Consider the following 25,530-nt stretch of genomic DNA (forward strand, 5'->3'; position numbering starts at 1 on the left):
GGACAAAGAGTCCAACCCAATGTGAGCAGATTCTCTGCGGCCAGCATCATCAGGACAAGCGCTGACATTTACAGTCAGTGCTTAGTTAACTTATAATCAATAAAGACAGGAAATTTGTATTCAGAGGGCCTTGTTTATTATGATATCTTTTTAAAAATATGCCCCACCTTCATGGACTCAAAGCAGAAATCATGAATTAGAATAATTCTGCAGCCAGACGAGCTCTTGTTCTGCTTCATCCTTCCAACCTGATAAAAGACAAGACATTCATTAGAGAGTGATTCAGAATATAAATATAAAAAAATATCCACACAAACATTTCTCCCAATCAAATCTAAAATTTAAAAAACTAAATCTGGGGCTCTAATAATGTGAAAATCTGGTGACGTGCATGGTCCAGCCGATGGTTAACTGTGGATTCCTAGAATATTTTCTTCATAGCAAACATTTGGCAGCTACAAGAAACTGGTACAAGTATTCCAGAAAGTTAACATCTGCTGTGACAAAGACGATTAAATAGAACAATAAAATAGTAAACAGTGGCTTCACGGTGCCGTCAGACCCCTTAGTTTTTTCCATACTTTGTTGTGTTGTAGATTCAATTTAAAATGGATAAAATTCATCTTTTTTCTCATCAGTCTACTCACAACACATCATAATGACAAAGCAAAAATCAGGTTTTTAGAATTTTTTGCAGATTTATTAGAAATAAAAAACTGAAGTATCACATTGGCATGAGTTTTCACAGCCTGTACTCAGTACGCTGTTGAAGCATGTTTGGCAGTAATTTCTCTTGGGTCTCGCCTCACCCATCAACATCACCAGACTCTTTAGCTACTTTCACACCGCCTCTCTTTTCCGTGTCGATCTCGCCCCACCTCTGATCCGGATCGAGAGGTATAATCAGAGCTGTAACAGACTTTTCTGCAACAAGTGTGAAAGGACGTCACGGCATCCTGCAACCGCGAGTGTGCCGCTGTCTCCATAAACAGGAGATTTAAAAACCAGCGCAGTTTAATCGAGCGGCATTTAATGGATAACGTGGATTAACTGGAGAGACTGAGGTTAGAGAGCTGATCACACTCTGTACGGGAGAGGAGAGAGCAGACATCTCTGCTCACAGCAGAGATGTGTTCAAAGGAGCTCGGTACTCTGAAGTTTCCGACGTGAATAGTGCGCTGTGACGCTGCTTAAAGTCGGACCTGCAACTCAGAAACATGGAGGGAAAAAGTCTATTGGATCTAATCAATCAAAATGCATGTTCATGTTATTTTCCCCATATTTCATTTAGAAAATACAAAGTTTTGAACCAAGAAATCCAGAATTTTGAGTTTTATTGAAAGCAGCAGCTCAAGCAATGGCTGCCATCTGATTACAGCATGCCGGGGTGTGTGTGTAGCCTCGGGCGTGCACGGCTCTGTTACACCTTTGTGTGAATTGCTCGTTGCGGAACAGAGACGGGGATTCCTTTTCACCTTTATTGTGGAATCTCTGTGTAAAAACAGCTTTTATGTCTTATACTAGTGCATCTCAAAAATTTAGAATACCATGAAAAAGTTCAATATTTTATGTCACTTGTTTCTGAAAGGTAAACCCATATATTACATAGACTCATCACACAGAGGGAAATATTTCAAGCCTTTAATTCTTGAAATGTTGATGATTATGGCTCACAGATAAGAAAACCCAAAATTCAGTGTCTCAGAAAATGAAAATATTACAGAAGATCAATTTAAAAAAGGTTATTTAGACAGAAATGTCAGGCTGTTGTTCATTTCTATGCATCAGTACTTGGTTGGGCCTCCTTCTGCATGAATTACTGCATCAGTGCGGCGTGGCATGGAGGCGATCAGCCTGTGGCACTGCTCAGGTGTAATGAAGCCCAGGTTGCTTTGATAGCGGCCTTCAGGTCGTCTGCATTGTTGGGTCTGGTGTCTCTCATCTTCCATAGATCCTCTATGGGGTTCAGCTCAGAGTCACAGTAACTCCATGGTCACTGAAGCAGCTTTTGGTACCTTTGGCAGTGTGGGCAGGTGCCAAGTCCTGCTGGAAAACAAATCAGCATCTCCATGGTGCTGGTCAGCAGAAGGAAGCATGAAGGTCTCTGAAATGTCCTGGTAGATGGCTGCACTGACCTTTGACCCGATAATACACAGTGGACCAACACCAGCAGATGCCATGGCAGCCCAGATCATCACTGTGGAAACTTCATACTGGACTTCAAGCAACGTGGATTCTGGTCCTCTCCTCTCTTCCTCCAGACTCTGGGACCTGGATTTACAAATGATTTACAAAATGTACTTTCATTTGAAAAGAGGACTTTGGACCACTGAGACCACAAGAGTCCAGTTCTTTTTCTACACAGCCCAGGTAAGACTCTTGGTTCAGGAGTGCATTGACACAAGGAATGCCACATTTATAGTCCATGTCTAGGACTGGTCTGTAGTCCAGGTCTAGGACTGGTCTGTAGTCCAGGTCTAGGACTGGTCTGTAGTCCAGGTCTAGGACTGGTCTGTAGTCCAGGTCTAGGACTGGTCTGTAGTCTATGTCTAGGACTGGTCTGTAGTCTATGTCTAGGACTGGTCTGTAGTCCAGGTCTAGGACTGGTCTGTAGTCCAGGTCTAGGACTGGTCTGTAGTCCAGGTCTAGGACTGGTCTGTAGTCCAGGTCTAGGACTGGTCTGTAGTCCAGGTCTAGGACTGGTCTGTAGTCCAGGTCTGGGACTGGTCTGTAGTCCATGTCTAGGATTGGTCTGTTGTCCAGGTCTAGGACTGGTCTGTAGTCTATGTCTAGGATTGGTCCGTAGCCCATGTCTCGGATTGGTCTGTAGTCCAGGTCTAGGATTGGTCCGTAGTCCATGTCTAGGATTGGTCCGTAGCCCATGTCTCGGATTGGTCTGTAGTCCAGGTCAAGGACTGGTCTGTAGTCCAGGTCTAGGACTGGTCTGTAGTCCAGGTCTAGGATTGGTCTGTTGTCCAGGTCTAGGACTGGTCTGTAGTCCATGTCTAGGACTGGTCTGTAGTCCAGGTCTAGGACTGGTCTGTAGTCCAGGTCTAGGACTGGTCTGTAGTCCATGTCTAGGACTGGTCTGTAGTCCAGGTCTAGGACTGGTCTGTAGTCCAGGTCTAGGACTGGTCTGTAGTCCAGGTCTAGGACTGGTCTGTTGTCCATGTCTAGGACTGGTCTGTTGTCCATGTCTAGGACTGGTCTGTAGTCCATGTCTAGGACTGGTCTGTAGTCCAGGTCTAGGACTGGTCTGTAGTCTATGTCTAGGACTGGTCTGTAGTCCAGGTCTAGGACTGGTCTGTAGTCCAGGTCTAGGACTGGTCTGTAGTCCAGGTCTAGGACTGGTCTGTTGTCCAGGTCTAGGACTGGTCTGTAGTCCAGGTCTAGGACTGGTCTGTTGTCCAGGTCTAGGACTGGTCTGTAGTCCATGTCTAGGACTGGTCTGTTGTCCATGTCTAGGACTGGTCTGTAGTCCAGGTCTAGGACTGGTCTGTAGTCCATGTCTAGGACTGGTCTGTAGTCCAGGTCTAGGACTGGTCTGTAGTCCAGGTCTAGGACTGGTCTGTTGTCCATGTCTAGGACTGGTCTGTAGTCCAGGTCTAGGACTGGTCTGTAGTCCAGGTCTAGGACTGGTCTGTAGTCCAGGTCTAGGACTGGTCTGTAGTCCAGGTCTAGGACTGGTCTGTTGTCCAGGTCTAGGACTGGTCTGTAGTCCAGGTCTAGGACTGGTCTGTTGTCCATGTCTAGGACTGGTCTGTAGTCCAGGTCTAGGACTGGTCTGTAGTCCATGTCTAGGATTGGTCTGTAGTCCATGTCTAGGACTGGTCTGTAGTCCATGTCTAGGATTGGTCTGTAGTCCAGGTCTAGGATTGGTCTGTAGTCCATGTCTAGGATTGGTCTGTAGTCCATGTCTAGGATTGGTCTGTAGTCCAGGTCTAGGACTGGTCTGTAGTCCAGGTCTAGGACTGGTCTGTAGTCCAGGTCTAGGATTGGTCTGTAGTCCAGGTCTAGGACTGGTCTGTAGTCCAGGTCTAGGACTGGTCTGTAGTCCAGGTCTAGGACTGGTCTGTAGTCCAGGTCTAGGACTGGTCTGTAGTCCATGTCTAGGACTGGTCTGTAGTCCAGGTCTAGGACTGGTCTGTAGTCCAGGTCTAGGACTGGTCTGTTGTCCATGTCTAGGACTGGTCTGTTGTCCATGTCTAGGACTGGTCTGTAGTCCATGTCTAGGACTGGTCTGTAGTCCAGGTCTAGGACTGGTCTGTAGTCCATGTCTAGGACTGGTCTGTAGTCCAGGTCTAGGACTGGTCTGTAGTCCAGGTCTAGGACTGGTCTGTAGTCCAGGTCTAGGACTGGTCTGTTGTCCATGTCTAGGACTGGTCTGTTGTCCATGTCTAGGACTGGTCTGTAGTCCATGTCTAGGACTGGTCTGTTGTCCATGTCTAGGACTGGTCTGTAGTCCAGGTCTAGGACTGGTCTGTTGTCCATGTCTAGGACTGGTCTGTAGTCCAGGTCTAGGACTGGTCTGTTGTCCATGTCTAGGACTGGTCTGTAGTCCAGGTCTAGGACTGGTCTGTAGTCCAGGTCTAGGACTGGTCTGTAGTCCAGGTCTAGGACTGGTCTGTTGTCCATGTCTAGGACTGGTCTGTAGTCCAGGTCTAGGACTGGTCTGTAGTCCAGGTCTAGGACTGGTCTGTAGTCCAGGTCTAGGACTGGTCTGTAGTCCAGGTCTAGGACTGGTCTGTAGTCCAGGTCTAGGACTGGTCTGTAGTCCATGTCTAGGACTGGTCTGTAGTCCAGGTCTAGGACTGGTCTGTAGTCCATGTCTAGGACTGGTCTGTAGTCCATGTCTAGGACTGGTCTGTAGTCCAGGTCTAGGACTGGTCTGTAGTCCATGTCTAGGACTGGTCTGTAGTCCAGGTCTAGGACTGGTCTGTAGTCCATGTCTAGGACTGGTCTGTAGTCCAGGTCTAGGACTGGTCTGTAGTCCAGGTCTAGGACTGGTCTGTAGTCCAGGTCTAGGACTGGTCTGTTGTCCAGGTCTAGGACTGGTCTGTAGTCCAGGTCTAGGACTGGTCTGTTGTCCATGTCTAGGACTGGTCTGTAGTCCAGGTCTAGGACTGGTCTGTAGTCCATGTCTAGGACTGGTCTGTAGTCCATGTCTAGGACTGGTCTGTAGTCCAGGTCTAGGACTGGTCTGTAGTCCATGTCTAGGACTGGTCTGTAGTCCATGTCTAGGACTGGTCTGTAGTCCAGGTCTAGGACTGGTCTGTAGTCCATGTCTAGGACTGGTCTGTAGTCCATGTCTAGGACTGGTCTGTAGTCCAGGTCTAGGACTGGTCTGTAGTCCATGTCTAGGACTGGTCTGTAGTCCATGTCTAGGACTGGTCTGTAGTCCAGGTCTAGGACTGGTCTGTAGTCCATGTCTAGGACTGGTCTGTAGTCCATGTCTAGGACTGGTCTGTAGTCCAGGTCTAGGACTGGTCTGTAGTCCAGGTCTAGGACTGGTCTGTAGTCCAGGTCTAGGACTGGTCTGTAGTCCAGGTCTAGGACTGGTCTGTTGTCCAGGTCTAGGACTGGTCTGTAGTCCATGTCTAGGACTGGTCTGTTGTCCATGTCTAGGACTGGTCTGTAGTCCAGGTCTAGGACTGGTCTGTTGTCCATGTCTAGGACTGGTCTGTAGTCCAGGTCTAGGACTGGTCTGTAGTCCATGTCTAGGACTGGTCTGTAGTCCAGGTCTAGGACTGGTCTGTAGTCCAGGTCTAGGACTGGTCTGTAGTCCAGGTCTAGGACTGGTCTGTAGTCCAGGTCTAGGACTGGTCTGTTGTCCAGGTCTAGGACTGGTCTGTAGTCCAGGTCTAGGACTGGTCTGTAGTCCATGTCTAGGACTGGTCTGTAGTCCAGGTCTAGGACTGGTCTGTAGTCCATGTCTAGGATTGGTCTGTTGTCCAGGTCTAGGACTGGTCTGTAGTCCATGTCTAGGATTGGTCTGTAGTCCAGGTCTAGGATTGGTCCGTAGTCCATGTCTAGGATTGGTCCGTAGCCCATGTCTCGGATTGGTCTGTAGTCCAGGTCAAGGACTGGTCTGTAGTCCAGGTCTAGGACTGGTCTGTAGTCCAGGTCTAGGATTGGTCTGTTGTCCAGGTCTAGGACTGGTCTGTAGTCCATGTCTAGGACTGGTCTGTAGTCCAGGTCTAGGACTGGTCTGTAGTCCAGGTCTAGGACTGGTCTGTAGTCCATGTCTAGGACTGGTCTGTAGTCCAGGTCTAGGACTGGTCTGTAGTCCAGGTCTAGGACTGGTCTGTTGTCCATGTCTAGGACTGGTCTGTTGTCCATGTCTAGGACTGGTCTGTAGTCCATGTCTAGGACTGGTCTGTAGTCCAGGTCTAGGACTGGTCTGTAGTCCATGTCTAGGACTGGTCTGTAGTCCAGGTCTAGGACTGGTCTGTAGTCCAGGTCTAGGACTGGTCTGTAGTCCAGGTCTAGGACTGGTCTGTTGTCCATGTCTAGGACTGGTCTGTTGTCCATGTCTAGGACTGGTCTGTAGTCCATGTCTAGGACTGGTCTGTTGTCCATGTCTAGGACTGGTCTGTAGTCCAGGTCTAGGACTGGTCTGTTGTCCATGTCTAGGACTGGTCTGTAGTCCAGGTCTAGGACTGGTCTGTTGTCCATGTCTAGGACTGGTCTGTAGTCCAGGTCTAGGACTGGTCTGTAGTCCAGGTCTAGGACTGGTCTGTAGTCCAGGTCTAGGACTGGTCTGTTGTCCATGTCTAGGACTGGTCTGTAGTCCAGGTCTAGGACTGGTCTGTAGTCCAGGTCTAGGACTGGTCTGTAGTCCAGGTCTAGGACTGGTCTGTTGTCCAGGTCTAGGACTGGTCTGTAGTCCAGGTCTAGGACTGGTCTGTTGTCCATGTCTAGGACTGGTCTGTAGTCCAGGTCTAGGACTGGTCTGTAGTCCATGTCTAGGACTGGTCTGTAGTCCATGTCTAGGACTGGTCTGTAGTCCAGGTCTAGGACTGGTCTGTAGTCCATGTCTAGGACTGGTCTGTAGTCCAGGTCTAGGACTGGTCTGTAGTCCATGTCTAGGACTGGTCTGTAGTCCAGGTCTAGGACTGGTCTGTAGTCCAGGTCTAGGACTGGTCTGTAGTCCAGGTCTAGGACTGGTCTGTAGTCCAGGTCTAGGACTGGTCTGTAGTCCAGGTCTAGGACTGGTCTGTAGTCCATGTCTAGGACTGGTCTGTAGTCCAGGTCTAGGACTGGTCTGTAGTCCATGTCTAGGACTGGTCTGTAGTCCATGTCTAGGACTGGTCTGTAGTCCAGGTCTAGGACTGGTCTGTAGTCCATGTCTAGGACTGGTCTGTAGTCCATGTCTAGGACTGGTCTGTAGTCCAGGTCTAGGACTGGTCTGTAGTCCATGTCTAGGACTGGTCTGTAGTCCATGTCTAGGACTGGTCTGTAGTCCAGGTCTAGGACTGGTCTGTAGTCCATGTCTAGGACTGGTCTGTAGTCCATGTCTAGGACTGGTCTGTAGTCCAGGTCTAGGACTGGTCTGTAGTCCATGTCTAGGACTGGTCTGTAGTCCAGGTCTAGGACTGGTCTGTAGTCCATGTCTAGGACTGGTCTGTAGTCCAGGTCTAGGACTGGTCTGTAGTCCAGGTCTAGGACTGGTCTGTAGTCCAGGTCTAGGACTGGTCTGTTGTCCAGGTCTAGGACTGGTCTGTAGTCCAGGTCTAGGACTGGTCTGTAGTCCATGTCTAGGACTGGTCTGTAGTCCAGGTCTAGGACTGGTCTGTAGTCCATGTCTAGGACTGGTCTGTAGTCCAGGTCTAGGACTGGTCTGTAGTCCAGGTCTAGGACTGGTCTGTAGTCCATGTCTAGGACTGGTCTGTAGTCCATGTCTAGGACTGGTCTGTAGTCCAGGTCTAGGACTGGTCTGTAGTCCATGTCTAGGACTGGTCTGTAGTCCATGTCTAGGACTGGTCTGTAGTCCAGGTCTAGGACTGGTCTGTTGTCCATGTCTAGGACTGGTCTGTAGTCCAGGTCTAGGACTGGTCTGTAGTCCATGTCTAGGACTGGTCTGTAGTCCATGTCTAGGACTGGTCTGTAGTCCAGGTCTAGGACTGGTCTGTAGTCCATGGCCTAGGATTGGTCTGTAGTCCAGGTCTAGGACTGGTCTGTAGTCCATGTCTAGGACTGGTCTGTAGTCCAGGTCTAGGACTGGTCTGTAGTCCAGGTCTAGGACTGGTCTGTAGTCCAGGTCTAGGACTGGTCTGTTGTCCAGGTCTAGGACTGGTCTGTAGTCCAGGTCTAGGACTGGTCTGTAGTCCATGTCTAGGACTGGTCTGTAGTCCAGGTCTAGGACTGGTCTGTAGTCCATGTCTAGGACTGGTCTGTAGTCCATGTCTAGGACTGGTCTGTAGTCCAGGTCTAGGACTGGTCTGTAGTCCATGTCTAGGACTGGTCTGTAGTCCATGTCTAGGACTGGTCTGTAGTCCAGGTCTAGGACTGGTCTGTAGTCCATGTCTAGGACTGGTCTGTAGTCCATGTCTAGGACTGGTCTGTAGTCCAGGTCTAGGACTGGTCTGTAGTCCATGTCTAGGACTGGTCTGTAGTCCATGTCTAGGACTGGTCTGTAGTCCAGGTCTAGGACTGGTCTGTAGTCCATGTCTAGGACTGGTCTGTAGTCCAGGTCTAGGACTGGTCTGTAGTGGCTCTGACTCCAGCCTCAGTCCAGTCCTTGTGAAGTCTTGAATGGATTCTGCTGCGGTTCTTCCTCATGCTGCTGCTCCTTTTCCTTCCACTCAACTTTCTCTGAATCTGATTGGATACAGCACTCTGAACAAGCAGCTTCTTTAGCAATGACCTTTGACCCTACCCTCCTTGTGGAGGGTGTCAGTGACTGTGTTCTGGACATCTGTCCAGTCTGCAGTCTTCCCCATGATTGTGGATCCTACTGACCCAGACTGAGACCATCTAGAGGCTCACTGACCTTTTTCATGATATTCTAATTTTTTGAGATGCACTGGTACTCAGAGACCCTCAGACACTAAAACCGCTCTGCATTTGAATGGATCTCTATGAGAATTGAGGGTGGGACTAGATTCAGATGTAAATGATGCAGGTACAGTGTGGAGCAGGTGAACAGCAGTGAGTCATCAGGGGTCAGACAGATGTATGAAATGAGCCTCAAACCATCTCCCTGCTGCCACATTCACAGCAGAGGTGGACGGGCAAACTGTAGTAGTAGTAAACCACAGGATATATCCCCTTTGGACCACTCTTTAATCAGTTTGTGCCACTTTTCCACTATGTTTGCTACTTTTTAACCCCTTTTCCTCACCTTTTTGCATTATTTTGTCATTTGTAACCAATTGTTGATACTCTTTGCCTCTTTAACCTATTTTTTGCCATCCTTCAACCCATTTAAACCACTTTTCCTGCATGTTTTATCCCTTTCGTGTCACTCTTTAATCCATTTTTGCCACTTTTTCTATTTTTGCCACTTTTTTGTCCCCTTTTCCTCACTATGTTGCACTTTTTTGTCATTTGTAACTAAATTTTGATACTTTTTGCCCCTCTTTTCCTCTCTTATCAAGTTTTGCAACATTTTAACTTCTTTTTACAACATTTTCTGCTAATTTTTGTCCTCTTGTGCCGCTTCATAACCCATTTTGCCACGTATCACCTACTGTGCTGCTCTCCAACCCCTTTCCACCATTTTATCTGCTCATTTTTGCAGCACTTCTGCCAACCTTAAGTCTTTTATAAATATCTACTAATTTTGACAGTAAATTTCAGTAAAACAGATCAAATGTTGAGTCATTCTAAAGTTATTTTAATATGAATTGTTTGTGGGATTGCTTTAATAGCTGCAGACATTTAAAGCCAAGGGATACTCTTAAAACCACAACATCATCTTCTCCTCCTTTTCTGAGTCTAATGATCTTCTGGGGGCCAGACAGGAACCTCTGGGGGGCCTGATATGGCCCCCGGGCCACCCGTTGATGATCAGTGCTGTAAAGGCATAATTACTTTGTCATTATGATGTGGTGTGTGTGGATTGATGAGAAAAAGCTGTATCTATTTTTGATTGAATCTATAAAACCAAAAAGTTAGTGAATAGTGAAAGGGTTGAAGACTCTCTGAAGCACCTGTATACTTAAATTAAGATTCACTAGGATTTTACACTCACAAATATGTTGTTGTTCTAGTTCCTGTTTGAGTGTCACTCTGCAGAATGATGTATGTGCAGGGTTTGACACACAGGGCTGTTTTCACACTGATCTGCTGGAAGTGGAAAGTTTCTCTGAGCTCACTGAAAATCTATTTTTTAGGAGTGGACCTACAAGCAGGATTTGTCAAATCATTAATAGTTTGGAAGCCAGTCATGGTCCAATATTCAACTGACACAAGTGTGATGAAGAGACATGGAGCCTCCAGTGCACAGACGCTGAGAATGGACTCAACAGTGAAGAAAGAGACTTTTTGTGTCCAGCTTGAAAACTTTTATTTGAAAAAAAAAATTGCATAATTATTTAGATTCTGGAATTTGTAATGAGGGAGAAGGAATAGATTTCACAGACATTTTTTGCAGGAAAAAAAATTTATAATAAAATAATGTTTCATAGTTTCATTAATTTCAAAATCAGCCAAATTAGACATAAAATCCACTTTACATTCAAGCTGTCACTGCTCCTCCTGCACTAAGGACCAAAATTTAACATTGTAATAAATCTTAATGCGTTTCAGCCACACACACTATTTTGCCAAAAGTATTCGCTCACTTGCCTTGACTCACATATGAACTTCAGTGACATCCCATTCTTAATCCAGAGGGTTTAATCTGACGTGGGTCCACCCTTTGCAGCTAGAACAGTTTCAACTCTTCTGGGAAGGCTTTCCACAAGGTTTAGGAGTGTGTTTATGGGAATTTTTGACCATTCTTCCAGAAGCACATTTGTGAGGTCACACACTGATGTTGGACCAGAAGGCCTGGCTCTCAGTCTCTGCTCTAATTCATCCCAAAGGTGTTCTATGGGGTTGAGGTCAGGACTCTGTGCAGGCCAGTAAATTGATCCACCCCAAACTCTCTCCTCCATGTCTTTATGGACCTTGCTTTGTGCACTGGTGCACAGTCATGTTGGAACAGGAAGGGGCCATCCCCAAACTGTTCCCACAAAGTTGGGAGCATGGAATTGTCCAGAATCTCTTGGTATGCTGAAGCATTCAGAGTTCCTTTGACTGGAACTAAGGGGCCAAGCCCAGCTCCTGAAGAACAAGCCCACACCATAATCCCCCCTCCACCAAACTTTACACTTGGCACAGTGCAGTCAGACAAGTACCGTTCTCCTGGCAACCACCAAACCCAGACTGGTCCATCAGATTGCCAGATGGAGAAGCGTGATTGGTCGCTCCAGAGAAGGCATCTCCACTGCTCTAGAGTCCAGTGGCGGCGTGCTTTACACCACTGCATCCGGCGCTTTGCATTGGCCTTGGTGATGTATGGCTTGGATGCAGCTGTTACCATGGAAACCCATTCCATGAAGCTCTCTACCACTGTTCTTGAGCTAATCTGAAGGCCACATGAAGTTTGGAGGTCTGTGGCCATTGACTCTGCAGAAAGTTGGCGACCTCTGCGCACTATGACCTCAGCATCCTCTGACCCCGCCCCGTCATTTTACGTGGCCTACCACTTGGTGGCTGAGTTGCTGTGGTTCCCAGTGGCTTCCACTTTGTTCTAATACCACTGACAGTTGACTGTGGAATATTTAGGAGCCAGGAAATTTCACCACTGGACTTGTTGCCCAGGTGGCATCCTATCACAGTACCACGCTGGAATTCACTGAGCTCCTGAGAGCGAGCCATTCTTTCACTAATGTTTGTAGAAACAGTCTGCATGCCTAGGTGATGATTTTATACACCTGTGGACATGGAAGTGACTGGAACACCTGATTTACATCATTTGGATGGGTGAGTGAATACTTTTGGCAATATAGTGTGGCTACACAACAATGTTTAAGTATAAACCAGCACAAAGACTGTAGTGGTAAAAACAACTGTTGATTAATGGCCAGAACAGAGAACTCCACAGACAAATGTTCATGAATGTTCCATAAGCCTGAGGAGTTTTATAGACCATGTATGAGCTTTAAAGTTGAAATACTCAAATAAACGTATTAGCTAAAGCTTCACTGATCAGTGCAAAACTACTTACCAGAAAACTCTCTGAACAGTTTGTCTACGTCTTCCCCAAGGTAGACGGTTAGGCCCTTCAGCAGACACTTCCTGTTTCAGATTCCCCTCAGGGCTCTAGAGGCGAGAGCAAAAACACTCAGAGCAAAACTGTAACTGTGAAAAGTTCATCAGTCAGCTACTATCAATCCCATTAAACAGAAATTAATTTTTGTGATTTTAGCTTTCTACAATAATGTGCACATACTTCTATAGGAGGTCTGGGGTCTAAAAAAGCCTTTTTTATGCACTTTGAGCACTTTATTTACCATAAAAATGGCTTCTGAAAATGTGATAATTATCATTTTCAATTTTTTACTTTTTTTTTTACATTTTACTTTTACTCTTCTTTTAAAAATCAGTGTTTGAAGCTGAATCTGAATTTCTGTTTCTCTAATCTCATTACAATATTTTGCATCTTCATTAATATTATTACCACTACTGAATCTACGACCACTGCTGCTACTACTGCTGACACTCTGGTTACTCATAAACCATAATAATTTAGTTTCAGTTAATATTTGTTGTGCACCTTTATGTGTTTCATCTCTTTCTCTGCCAAATAGCTTTTATTTTCTTCTTTAATTGAATGTTTTATTAGTGAAAAAATCTCTTTCTCCTTAATTGCACACCATCTAAACATGCAGTAATGAGGATACCTGCTTTACTGATGTAATATTGTAATCCTATGATATAAAGACATGATAGTTTTGTGGGAGAACATTTTCAGCCAACATCTTCTATTTTAATGTAAATACATAGACCCTGGATCCCTTATTTACATCCAAACACATTAAATTGATGCACAATTGATACACACCTGCTGTCAATAAACATACAGGCAAAACGATCTGTGAAGGAGAAAACGGTACATGCATTTACAAACTGCGGTCACGCCATCTGTGCTTCGGCTAAATGCAGTCTCACCATCCAGGCTTAAAATCTGTTGCACACATGGACAAAATTTTACAGGGCAGTGTCTGTGATGCGTTCAGTGGCATCGTGGAAATTCAGGTTCTCTTGGCAAATGGCTGGTGTGACAAATCCATGAATGGAAATCGAATCTTTCTGTCTTTATGGCCCCGTTACTGTTCAGTTGAATTTCAGACAATCTGAGTGTAGCATTATTGATTTACAGCAGATCAGGCCTGTCAGGCCCAATCACTGAAACAGCACATATTGAAATATTCATAAAAAATCAAAGTATGATCTATAAAGTCCAAATATTTAAGGAACAAGCAGTCAGCCAGATTTCTGACTAAGAATGCTCCAGGAATCATGGGGGGGGGGGGATCTCATCAGATGATCTTAAAAACTGACAGCTAGAATACCGAAGGTCTGCACGGCTGCAAATGCTGCAAACTGTGTTTTGTTCTATGAAGGCAAAGTTTAAAGAACATTTTTCATCAAAATCCTTATTTCTAACTCTGACAATGTCAGCATATCCTCTTCATTTGTTGTGTTTCCTATTCAGACTCTTTTCATGAGTTTTTCCACAGAAAACAAGAAAAATTCCAAGTGATCCCAAACTTTGGAGCAGAATATATATAAACTTTAAACATAAAGTAAAGAAATGTGTGTTTGGTAGATTATTTCTTTGTTGTAACAATGCTTCTTGGTAATAAATCTTATCCTGTAGTAAAGCCTGTTTATTACCCTTTTAAATGATGCCACATTTGTAAGGATCATGCATTTGTGGGATGAGCAGCAGAGCTGAGTATCAAAGTCAAAGTCAAAGTTTCTTTATTGGTCTCCCTTGGGAGAAATTTGTCTTGGGCAGAGGGGTCTGCTGCACAGACAACACATACAGGCCATTTAGCACATCAACTCATTCATACCGAGGTGGTCAAATAACAACCAATTGCATAATAGATAAAATAAATAAAAATACATAAAATACATAGTCAACAGGATCAGATCCGATAAAAAGTGCATACTAGCATCTCAGTGCAAATTCAGTATTTGGGTTGCACCCATGAAAAATGTGCCAAATCTTCTCTGCCAATGCCAAACAGCTGATTCTGCTGTTGCTGTTGACTCTTGTTTTGAGCTTCTGGTACCCCCAGGTGCTCCAATCAGGTGCCTGATTGTCAGCACCTGTGAGCATGGGCGGGGCTACAGTGGTCAGTAGATGTCTGCTTCAAGAATCGACATGCCACGTTTTAATGGTCTGGATAGGGCCCGTGGGTTGGGCAACTTCAAGCTGGTGTTCCACAAAACCAAGTTGCGGCATTGTTTGGAGTGAACCCTAGCACCATCTCCAAACTGAAGACCAAGTTCCATAGAACGGGGAACGTCAGAGACAGGCCGCCAAGTGGGCGTCCCAAGAAGACAACACCCCAAGAATACTGTTTTCCCTCCCTGTCAGCAAGAACTCTATCCTCCAAGATAACAACACCCCCCCCCCCCCCAGAGCGGGGTTTATCAGAGACTACCTCCAGAATCTGGGAGTGGAGAGGATGGGATGTCCTGCCAGCAGTCCTGACCTTTAACCCCAGTGAACACTTGTGGGATCAGCTTGGGCGTGCTGTTGGTGCCAGAGTGACCAACACAACCACATTGGCTGACTGGAGACTAATGCTGGTTGAATGGGATGCCATCCCACAGCAGTGTGTGACCAGGCTGGTGACCAGCATGAGGAGGAGGAGCCAGGCTGGTGACCAGCATGAGGGGGAGGAGCCAGGCTGGTGACCAGCATGAGGGGGAGGAGCCAGGCTGTTGTGGCTGTGTATGGTTCTTCCACACACTACTGAGGCTCCTGTTTGTTAAATAAATAAATTGTTAAAATTGTCAGTATGTCTTGTTTCTTCAAACTTCAATCATCCAGTCCACCAAACACCAAACAGGAGTCAACAGCAGAATCAGCTGTTTGGCATTGACAGAGAAGATCTGGCACATTTTTCACAACCCACATACTCAGCTCTGCTGCTCATCCCACAAATGCATGATCCTTACAGATGTGGCATCATTTAAAAGGGTAATTGTTACAGCCTCTTAAAAATGAATTATTTCAACCATGAAAATAAGGCTCGTACAGGAGAGACCATAACATATAGACGGACACCAACAAAGGGTTTGAGTTTGAAAAATAATCCAACCTTTACTTAAACAGTAATTCATTAATGAATCAGAAAATTAATAAATCAATGAAATTTAAAGGGGCTGCAGCCCCCGGCCAAAAAGAACATAACATGGGTGGCTAACGTGGCTGGTCCAATGGGCCATTGGACCAGCCACCACCCCTAACTAAAGCTACCTAACCAAAAACAAACTACCTCATTCATGCATTCATCACCTCCAGCAACAGCCTCCTGTATGGTCTCCCCTCCACCCATCTCCAAAAACTGCAGTATATCCAGCATCCTGTCGCCCGCCTCCTCACTTGCATCCTCTCCAGAGACCACGTCACCCCCATCCTCAAACAACTCCACTGGCTCCCCATACCATACCGCATCCAATACAAGGTCCTCCTCATCACCTACCAGTCCCTCCATAACCTGGCCCCTCCCTATCTCACCGATCTCCTTCAGCAGCACTGCCCCACTCACCGCCTCAGATCAGCCAACACCAACCTCCTCACTCCCACCACCAGGACAAAGCACCGGACCTTGGGGGGCCGAGCCTTCGCTGCAGCCGCCCCCAACCTATGGAGCTCAGTCCCACAAAACATCAGGAACTCAATACAAAACTTCAAATCACTACTCAAAACTCACCTGTTCAAACTTGCTTTTTCTTGAGCTCCTTTGTTCTTTTGTTTTGTTTGTGAAGCATCTTTGAGTGTCCAGAAAAGCGCTATATAAGTTTCATGTATTATTATTATTATTATTTAATCAATAAAAGAAAACAACGAGAAAATAGGACTACCGACGACTACAGCCTAACTAAAATAACAAAACCCAGCAGTCTGGACATGCATGGGGGAAAAAACGAATGAGGAAAAAGAAAAACGCTTGGTAATGGAATTAATTAATAATCAATGAATAGAGAAGATTAATCAAACCAAACTAACCTCCGTGTGTTTTTGTCCAGGAGTGAGTGTGGCCAGTGTCTGGCTCTGCTCTCCTCTGCTACTCTAATACTCCTCCTCCTCCACCCTGAGCGCTAACAACACACAGGTGTGCTGCAGCCACACAGGTAGGGGAGGAGAGACACCAGGGAGAGCAGGGAGAGAGGAAACACGCAGCAGCCAGCCACACGTAACAGTAATACATAGGCTTTCCAACAGTGTAAGATTTATTACCAAGAAGCAGTGTTACAACAAAGAAACCTACCAAACACAAACTTACTCACTTTTTATATATCTGAGCCATGAGGGACTTGAACCCTCAATCTCAAGTTTTCCAAACCTTTTTCCTGCTATCTGAGCTATCTGGATTATAGACAGGGAGATATTTCTGCAGAATTTGAAGAAAATCCCAGAAAGCATTGGTGTTCTTTTATTTCTAAAGACTATTTCTGGGGGCTTTGTATATTTCGGCTATCGAATATTGATGACATCATGTGTACTTCCGCTTTCTTCAAAATAAAATAACCTTTCGTGTTTTTCCGGCCTGAGGCCGTTTTATTTGGGGTCGTTTTTTTCTGATGTCGTTTTGTCTGATTACTTTAATTTTGAGGCAGTTTAGTCTGAGGCCGTTTTGCCTGAAGCAGTTTTATCTGACGCCGTTTTGCCTGATGACTTTTATTTTGAAACCTGAGGCCGTCTCATGTGACGGCGTTTAGTTTGACAAATGAGTCTGTTTGGTCTGATAAATGACAGAGGGTTTCCTGATGACTGATACCTCATTCTGAGACCTGAGGATGTCCTAAATGTACACCGTACCAAGGAGTGCCAAAGTTATGAGGAAAAAAGGGCAGATTTAGTGAAATTTTGCCATCTGCTTAACATTGTTAAACAAAGTTAAATATTTTAAAAATTATAAAAGTTAGAAATGAGAAAAGTCATAGCAGTCGAATGGCAGAGAAACAGGATTTTTTGAAGTTTGAACGGTGTCGATACGACAAAGTATGAAGGAGGAGATAGCCGGTGTGGAGGAAGTTTAATAAAGAAAATGGCCGACGTGGATATCAATAGTGTGGATGCTTAGTCAGCATCCCCACTCATAATAGTCTTAACAGGTTTGAGGGTGTATACCTGCACTAATCAGCTAACAGCTGGGACAGAGACATGGTTTTTGGTCGTCCGCTAAGCCTGCTGGGGAAGATCACCATCTCTAAATGGACTCAGGGTTTCAAGCTTTCAGTAGGAGAAAGTTCTGGATGCACAGAGATGACTGGGTTAACATGGAAGGATTTCATGTTGGTTATGAAGTAAAACATCTGCAGTCCTCATAATGCCCTCCCTTTGTATGGGAGGTTTTCCAGATGAGTGTGGTAGATCTATGAAACAGTCCATCTGGTGTCTCAGGTTACTAAAATCCACTCAGCAGCTTTCTAACCTTTCTGTGACCAAATTTCTCTGCGTGCAGTTTTGTCTTTGTGGGACCTCCTGATAAAAAGCTGGGCTGTTTAAGGCCAAGGTGGGTTATTATCTAGATCAGAGGTTCTCAACCTTTTCAGCCCGTGACCCCCAAAATAAAAGTGCCAGAGCCCCCACTGTACCTGAAGGTGGCTGAACAGACACTCTAGAGTAGTCATGTTCAGACAAGGCCGTCCATAAGGGGGGATAAAGAGGGAGGGTTCTGGGACCCAGCCAAACTGGGGGACCATGGAGGTCAGCTACAGTTGAAACCAGAAGTTTACATACACTATATAAAAAGGCACATAAACTTTTTTTTCTCACCGTCTAACATTAAATCAGATTAAACTTTTCCTGTTTTTGGTCAGTTAGGATTACCAAAATTATTTCTATTTGCTAAATGCCAGAATAATGAGAGAGATCATTTTTTAGACATTTTTTTATTATTTTCTTGAGAGTCAGAAGTTTACATACATTTCATTAGTATTTGGTAGCATTGCCTTTAAACTGTATGACTTGGGTCAAACGTTTTGGATGTGCTTCCACAAGCTTCTCACAATAGTTTGCAGGAATTTTGGCCCATTCCTCCTGGCAGAACTGGTGTAACTGAGCCAAGTTTGTAGGCCGCCTTGCTCACACATGCCTTTTCAGCTCTGCCCATAAATTTTCAATGGGATTGAGATCAGGGCTTTGTGATGGCCACTCCAAAACATTGACTTTGTTATCCTTAAGCCACTTTGTAACCAGTTTGGCAGTATGCTTAAGGTCATTGTCCATTTGGAAAACCCATTTGCACCCAAGCTTTAACTTCCTGGCTGATGTGTTGAGATGTTGCTTCAGTATTTCCACATAATGTTCTTTCCTCATGACGCCATCTATTTTGTGAAGTGCACCAGTCCCTCCTGCAGCAAAACAACCCCACAACATGATGCTGCCACCCCATGTTTCACAATTGGGATTGTGTTCTCAGGCTTGCAAGCTTCCCCCTTTTTTCTCCCAATGTAACGATGGTCATTATAGCCAAAAAGTTCAATTTTAGTTTGTCAGACCACAGAACATGTCTCCAAAAATTAAGGTCTTTGTCCCTGTGTGCATTTGCAAACTGTAATCTGGCTTTTTTTTATGTTTCTTTTGGAGTAATGGCTTCTTCCTGGGAGAGTGGCCTTTCAGCCCATGCCGGTACAGGACTCGTTTGACTGTTGATAATGACACACTCTTACCAGCTTCAGCAGCATCTTCACAAGGTCTTTTGCTTTTGTTCTTGGGTTGAGATGCACTTTTTGGACCAAAGCACGTTCATCTCTGGGACACAGAACCCGTCTCCTTCCTGAGCGGTATGATGGCTGGACATTCCCATGGTGTTTATACCTGCGTATAATTGTTTGAACAGATGAACGTGGCACCTTCAGGCATCTGGAAATTGCACCCAAGGATGAACCAGACTTGTGCAAGTCCACAGTTCTCTTCCTGATATCTTGGCTGATTTGTTTTGATTTTCCCATGATGTTACACAAAGAAGCAGTGTGTTTCAGGTGTGCCTTAAAATACATCCACAGGTGTGCCTCTAATTAACTCAAATGTTGGCAATAAACCTATCAGAGGCTTCCAAAGACATGACATCATCATCTGGGCTTTCCCAAATTGTTTAAAGGCATAGTAACCTTAGTGTATGTAAACTTCTGACTTTGAAGAAAGTCATAAAAATTGTCTAAAAAAATCCTTTTCTCATTATTCTGGCATTTAGCAAATAGAAATAATTTTGGTAATCCTAACTGACCAAAAACAGGAAAAGTTTAATCTGATTTAATGTTAGAGGTTGAGAAAAAAAAGTTTATGTGCCTTTTTATATAGTGTATGTAAACTTCTGGTTTCAACTGTAAATCATGGTCCATTGTCAAGTTAAGCTGTGAAAACCACAGACCTGAATAATAACCACTCTTATTAAAGAAACAAATATCTTTATTTATTCATTTATGTAGAATATAGCCTTCTTCAAATGAAAATAACTTTTATTAAAAACATAAAATCGGTTAAAATTGGTTAGCAATGAGGAAAAAATGGTGGAAAATGTGGTGAAATTGGATTCTTAAAGAAGATAAATGGGTTAAAAGTGGCTAAAATTAGATAAAAGTGGCAAAAAAATAATCAAAGATAGAATAAAGTGGCAAAAATAGTCGCAAAAGGGGATTCAAAAGTGGCTGAAATGGCTTTAAAGTGCAAAAAATTGTTGAAAATTAGGAGGAATGGGATGAAAAATTGATATAAATGGGCAACAATCGGTTAACTGTGGTTAAAATGAGCAAAAATTGGAGTAAAAAGTGGTTAACAGTGGCAACAATAGGCAGAAAGTGGCAAGAATTGGTTTAGAAGTGGCAAAAACAGGCAGAAAAAAGTGGTGGAAAGGGTTAAAAATGTACACAAATGGGTTTGAAGCCACAAAAATGTGTTAAAATTGGTGTTAAAAGTGATGAATAAGTTAACATCTGGTCAAATTGGTGTAACATGGCAACAGCGTAATTTTTTTTAAAAAGTACTTAGTTTATTAAGGCATCTGCTGACCCCCTTTCTGTGACTCGTGACCCCCAAGGGGGTCCCAACCCCAGGGTTGAGAACCCTGGATCTAGACTAGGATTATTTTTAGATCATATTACTTTTCCACACCATTTGCACACTGAGTTTACATCCAGGCGTCAGCCTGTGTGACATCTCTCTAGCTTTAAGTTAGCACTGCTAACAAGGTAAAATATCTTTTCATCCTGTTCTAGTGGGGATGGATGCTGGTGAGGTTGGTCTCCAGAAATGAGAGGATGATGTGAAAGAGAAGAAGTCTGTCTCCCTCTGAACAGTCACAAATGTCCCAGAACCTCCAGGGCCTCCAACACAGCCCTCTAACAGCCAGACTGTGCAGAAAAGAGAGGGAAGAGAGGAGACCTCATCCATCCATCCAAAAAGGTAACCTTGCAAAGCAGATGGATACGCCCGTTTCCGTGTTTCTCTCCGGTGAATCCATCTTCAGAGCTCCCGTCTGAACCGTTTGGGCCCGGTTAGAAAGCGACAGGACCAATCAGCAGAGTCGTGACATAAACAGGCAGGGAGAGCTGGTGCAGTTATGGAGGAAGAGATTAGCGTGGATGCTGCTAGAGCGCCAGTTTGATCAGAACTTGACCACATTTCTGTATTAAAAGAAGATCAAAGAACAGCAGTGAGCTGTTTTCTTTTCAAAACCCACAAAAGTCGAGTACTGACACGTCTACAGTCGCTATGGTTACCGTTATGCAGTTCTCCATGGAGTTTTCTGGTCGTCCCGTGTTTTGTTGCTCTGATTGGCCCGTAAAGAAGTGACAGACACGCTCATCCAATCACACGCCGCGTTTTTTTTTAAAGGCTCTGCCCTTTCACAGACACTGAGAGGTTTACCAAAGAACCAATAATGTGGAAAAAAGTTGCAGCAATGGCTAGATGAAGGAGGAAAATGGGTTCAAAAGTGAATTGAAAGTGGGACAGCGGGCAAAAGGTGTTAAAAAGCTCCGGTTTCAGCACACATGCATTGATGTCATCAATAAATCCTGACTGTGGAGGGACCGTTCACCAGGTCTGTGTGTTGAAAAAAAGCCTCTAAAATGATTTTTGCTGTTAAATCCAGACTGGAGTATGAATGTATTTTCCAATCATAGATGATAATAAATTAATAAGCAACATTTACTTTCTCACAGCGCTGTACATGGAGTGATAGTGGATGAAGAGGCGTAGAAATGCTGCTGTTGATTCCTGAGGATTGTCCATCTAATCCTGATATAATCAGTGACTTACAATGTTCTTTATGTTAATTAGGCAATAGATTCACTCTTCCTTCTGTGAGCTTTAACTGGAATGATATGAACCCTCAGGCATCACTCTCCTCCCCTTTAGAGCCTTTAAGGACAAAAATGTCCACTTCAAAAAAACTGCTATAAAAACTCAAGACTCATATGTTTTTTTCTGATTTTTTGCATAAATCTCCTGAACAACTTCAGTTTTGCTCAAAACTACCAAACATTCAATCATTTTGAGGGTTTTAACCCTTTAAATGCCAGTTTGATCACTTAAAGATCAAAAAATGTGGTTTGAATGGGAGTCAATGGGACGTTTTTGTCCGTACATTTTAAATCAGATGCTACAAAACTAATGATGCATCAAGGTCAGTATTTTGGCTAATGTTTGAGATATCTTTAAATCATACTTTTCTAAAAAACCCACACAAAACAGTAATCATTTTACACATAAATAATGTGTGTGTGTGTGTGTGTGGGGGGGGGGGGGTTCTTTTTTGAATCAGTCCTGGGGTTAAAATCCTCAAAATTATTCAATAATCAACTGTTATGATGAGAACTGAAGTTGATCAAAAGATTTGACAAAAAAAATCAGAAAAAACATAAATGTCTGCTATTTTTATAGCTGTCTTTTATAAGTGGATGTTTTTGTCCTTAATGGCTTTAAAGGGGAGTAAATGTGTTTCACAGTCTTCCCCTGAACTATTAGAGCAAATGAAATTTGAACTCAGAAACTTGCCTAAAAAACTGGACCACATGCACAAACAGCCAACATGGTGAGCAGAGAAAGAGGAAAGCCTGAGGGTTAAAGTTTATTTACAATGCAATACAAGACCTTTATTTATCCCCGCAGGGAAATTCAGTTGTCTGGAGTCTCTCTCATCTGTTTACGGCAGTTATACAGTCTAACAGCTGATGGTGTGAAAGATCTTCTAAATCTTTCTGTCCTGCAGCGCAGGGAGAGGAGCCGTCCACCTCCGCTGTTTCTTTGCTCACTGAGGGAGATATGACGTGGATCATCCACGTTCCTCAGAATGGCCTAAGTGAAAATTATTTGTCAGAATTATTACGCTAGTCCGTCTGGTCCTTAAATGATCGATTTCCCAAGCTTCCAGCAGCTTAACAATCAGGCAGATAGGCAGAGTCAGTTCAGCTCCTGTGCTAGGTAATGAGATTCAGATAATCCCAACAACAAAAGCCGTAATCCTGCTCAAACTGCTGCATGCTGCTGGTGCTGAACCGGCAGAGCTGTTCACAAACTGCAGATGATAAAACGCATCATAAGGCACAAGTTTACCCACTTCCATGTCCTTCCATATGTCAGGTTAACGGCTCAGTCCTCAGAGAACGTGTCCCTGTCGGTCTCATCCAGGGGCGAAGCCAGAAGGATTTACTCAGGGCCCCCCTTAACCAGTGAGACCAGCAACACATGTAGAGTCTTTTTTACAAATATCTCTGCATTTTAATTAAACATAATTTCCACTTTTGTGAGCAACATTTTTACTATGGTTAAATTAAAGTTACGTGCAATATTTCACAGTGCTGGACTATACCATTAGGACATTTTTAAGCAGTACTGTATTTCAGTCTGTTGACCGATTCATTTAGTCCAGTGATACTCAACCAAAGAGCCAAACTGCTGAAAAATTCATTTGCAAGAGCCACAACCTAAGAGGTGAAAAGTGGCAATTAAAATAGGTTAAAGGCTTAAAATGGTCAAATAGTGGCAAACACTGAGAGAAAAAGTGGCATAAAAAAGTAAAAAAAATTGCAAAAAGCAGGAAAAAAGTGTCAAAAATGGCTGAGAAATGACAAAAAGAAGTGGCAAAAATGGGCTAAAAGCAGCAAACACTGGAAGAAAAATGGCATAAAAGGGCAGAAAGTGGCAAAAACGTGACAAAAATGAGTGAAAAGTGACTAAACTGGGAGAAAGGAGAAGTAAAGGTCATTTAACTGCACAAGGCAGCTTAAACGGGCGTTGAGGATCACTGCTTTAGTCACTTCTGATTTAATAATGTCACTACTTACTAAGAAAGATAAATCAAAACACACTTTTCATTGCAGGCTTCTGAAGGGCCCGTCCCTACGGTGGGCCTGGGTGATCAGCCCCCCCGTGCTACACCCATGGTCTCATCTATCCAGACTGCTGGATTCACCGCTGCTAGCTTTTTAAGATGTTTTTATAAAAATTAAGAAATGAATTCATGACTGTATTGGGGTTTAATTACTGTAACCTTTCTTTAAAGCGTGATGCAGAGCAGGAATGTCGAGCTACAGCAGCTACAGCAGCTACAGCAGCGTCTATAACTTACGTCTTAATACCATCCAGATGAAATTTACCCAGCTGCACAGGCTAAGAGTGACTTGGCTTTGTTCCTCCAAGGGCATCGCCATGGAGCCGGGCTCACCCGAGGGCCCCAGCTAATGAGCTAACGCAGGAAAATTGATTTAGTCTCCGCCTTCCTATCTCCATCCATGCAGGCCAAAGATAAAACGGGGTAAATCCCCAGAGTCACGGCTCAGTAAAGCCCTCCAAAGTCATTTCCTGTCCTCTGTCTGAGGAGCCAGATTAATTATAGACCAATAAAAACTAGGATCAGGTCTAATTAGTGGGCATATTGAGCAGATGCAATCCTGCACTGTTAGCAGCTACCTTAATGACTGTAAAGTTGCAGCTGTGGTCCATGCTTTTTTTTCCTAAGGCGACTGATTCATTACTCTCAAATGGCACAACATTCAACCTGTGAGCTGCATGGGACTGGGTAAAGCTGTGGTAGAGTCCGGCCATGACGCAAATCTAAGTTAAAGGTTTATGAGAGCAGTGGCGGCGTTATCAGCCCTCAGATGAGCATCGTCGGTCATGCCTTTAGCATTTAAACAGTTAAAAAAACTCCTCCTTCATGATCTAAGAGCCCAGAATGATTAGATTACAGTTCAGTTCTCAAAAGTTCTATCCAGGCCACCCCCGTCTTTACAGCAGAATAGACTCCACAGGAATATGTGCTTCCTGCACACACACCACTGATCATCAACTGGTGGCCCGGGGGCCATATCAGGCCCCCCAAAGCTTCCTGTCCGGCCCCCCAAAGATCATTAAATTCAGAAAAGGAGGACAAGAAGATGCTGTGGTTTTAGGAGTATCCTTTGGCTTTAAATGTCTGCAGCTGATAAATCAATCCCACAAACAATTCATACTGAAATAACTTTAGAATGACTTAAATTTGATCTTTTTTGCTGAAATTCACTGTCATAATTAGTAGATATTTATAAAAGGGTTAAGGTTGGCAGAAGTGCTGCAAAAATGACCAGATAAAATGTTGAAAAGCAGTTAAAATGTGGCAAAAAATTGGTGAAAGAGGGGAAAAGGGGCACAAAGTATCATGAATTGGTTACAAATGAGAAAAACAGTTAAAAAAATAATGAAGGTAGGTTAAAATGGGCAAAAATAGAAGAAAAGTGGCAAAAATGGAATAAAGAGTGGCACAAAAGGGGTTTCAAGGGGTTAAAGAACGGCAAAAGCTGGGTGAAGGAAGCAAAAAGGGGTTAAAATGAGTTTATACAGCCGTTAATTCACAACTGGGGAGGGCCGATTCTCCAGGATTTTCAGGGTCCTTTTCAGGCCTGTCTCTTTGTGGCCGGCTGCATTTTAGATACCTGGGCTAGATCTCACTGGTAACGCCTAAAAATGTCCTGGGTGTTGAAAGAAAATACCAATACTACTACAATAATATGTGAACCAGACCAAAATATTGGTGTAATTACTGCGTGTTTGAAAGTCCGGCCCCCAGAGTCTCTGTGAGGACTGAATCTGGCCCTTGAGGAAAGGTGCCTGATGACCCCTGCCCTCCACTATAATGATGCTGTTTTTGTCTGTGTTGAAATATTCCTCAGTAATGTCGATCCTTGCCTCTTATCTGCTCTTCCTGAAATAATCTCATGACATTTTGTCTCTTCACTAACATGTTTGTAATGAATGTAACTGTCCACATGGGGGCGCTACAGCACAGCTTTATTTAGAGATACTGAGGG

General features: G+C 44.2%; 1 long non-coding RNA gene across 1 annotated transcript; it reads right to left on the reverse strand.

The window, feature by feature from the left end:
• Positions 1–119: 119 nt before the first annotated feature.
• Positions 120–16,315, reverse strand: LOC121526359. The gene is made up of 4 exons (XR_005993313.1): positions 16,244–16,315; positions 15,948–16,026; positions 12,218–12,312; positions 120–248 (listed from the first exon to the last, which is right to left on the reverse strand). It is a non-coding gene; the product is annotated as an uncharacterized LOC121526359 (long non-coding RNA).
• Positions 16,316–25,530: the final 9,215 nt, after the last annotated feature.

Source organism: Cheilinus undulatus, linkage group 2 (genome assembly GCF_018320785.1).
Source record: "Cheilinus undulatus linkage group 2, ASM1832078v1, whole genome shotgun sequence".
Taxonomy (NCBI): Eukaryota; Metazoa; Chordata; class Actinopteri; order Labriformes; family Labridae; genus Cheilinus; species Cheilinus undulatus.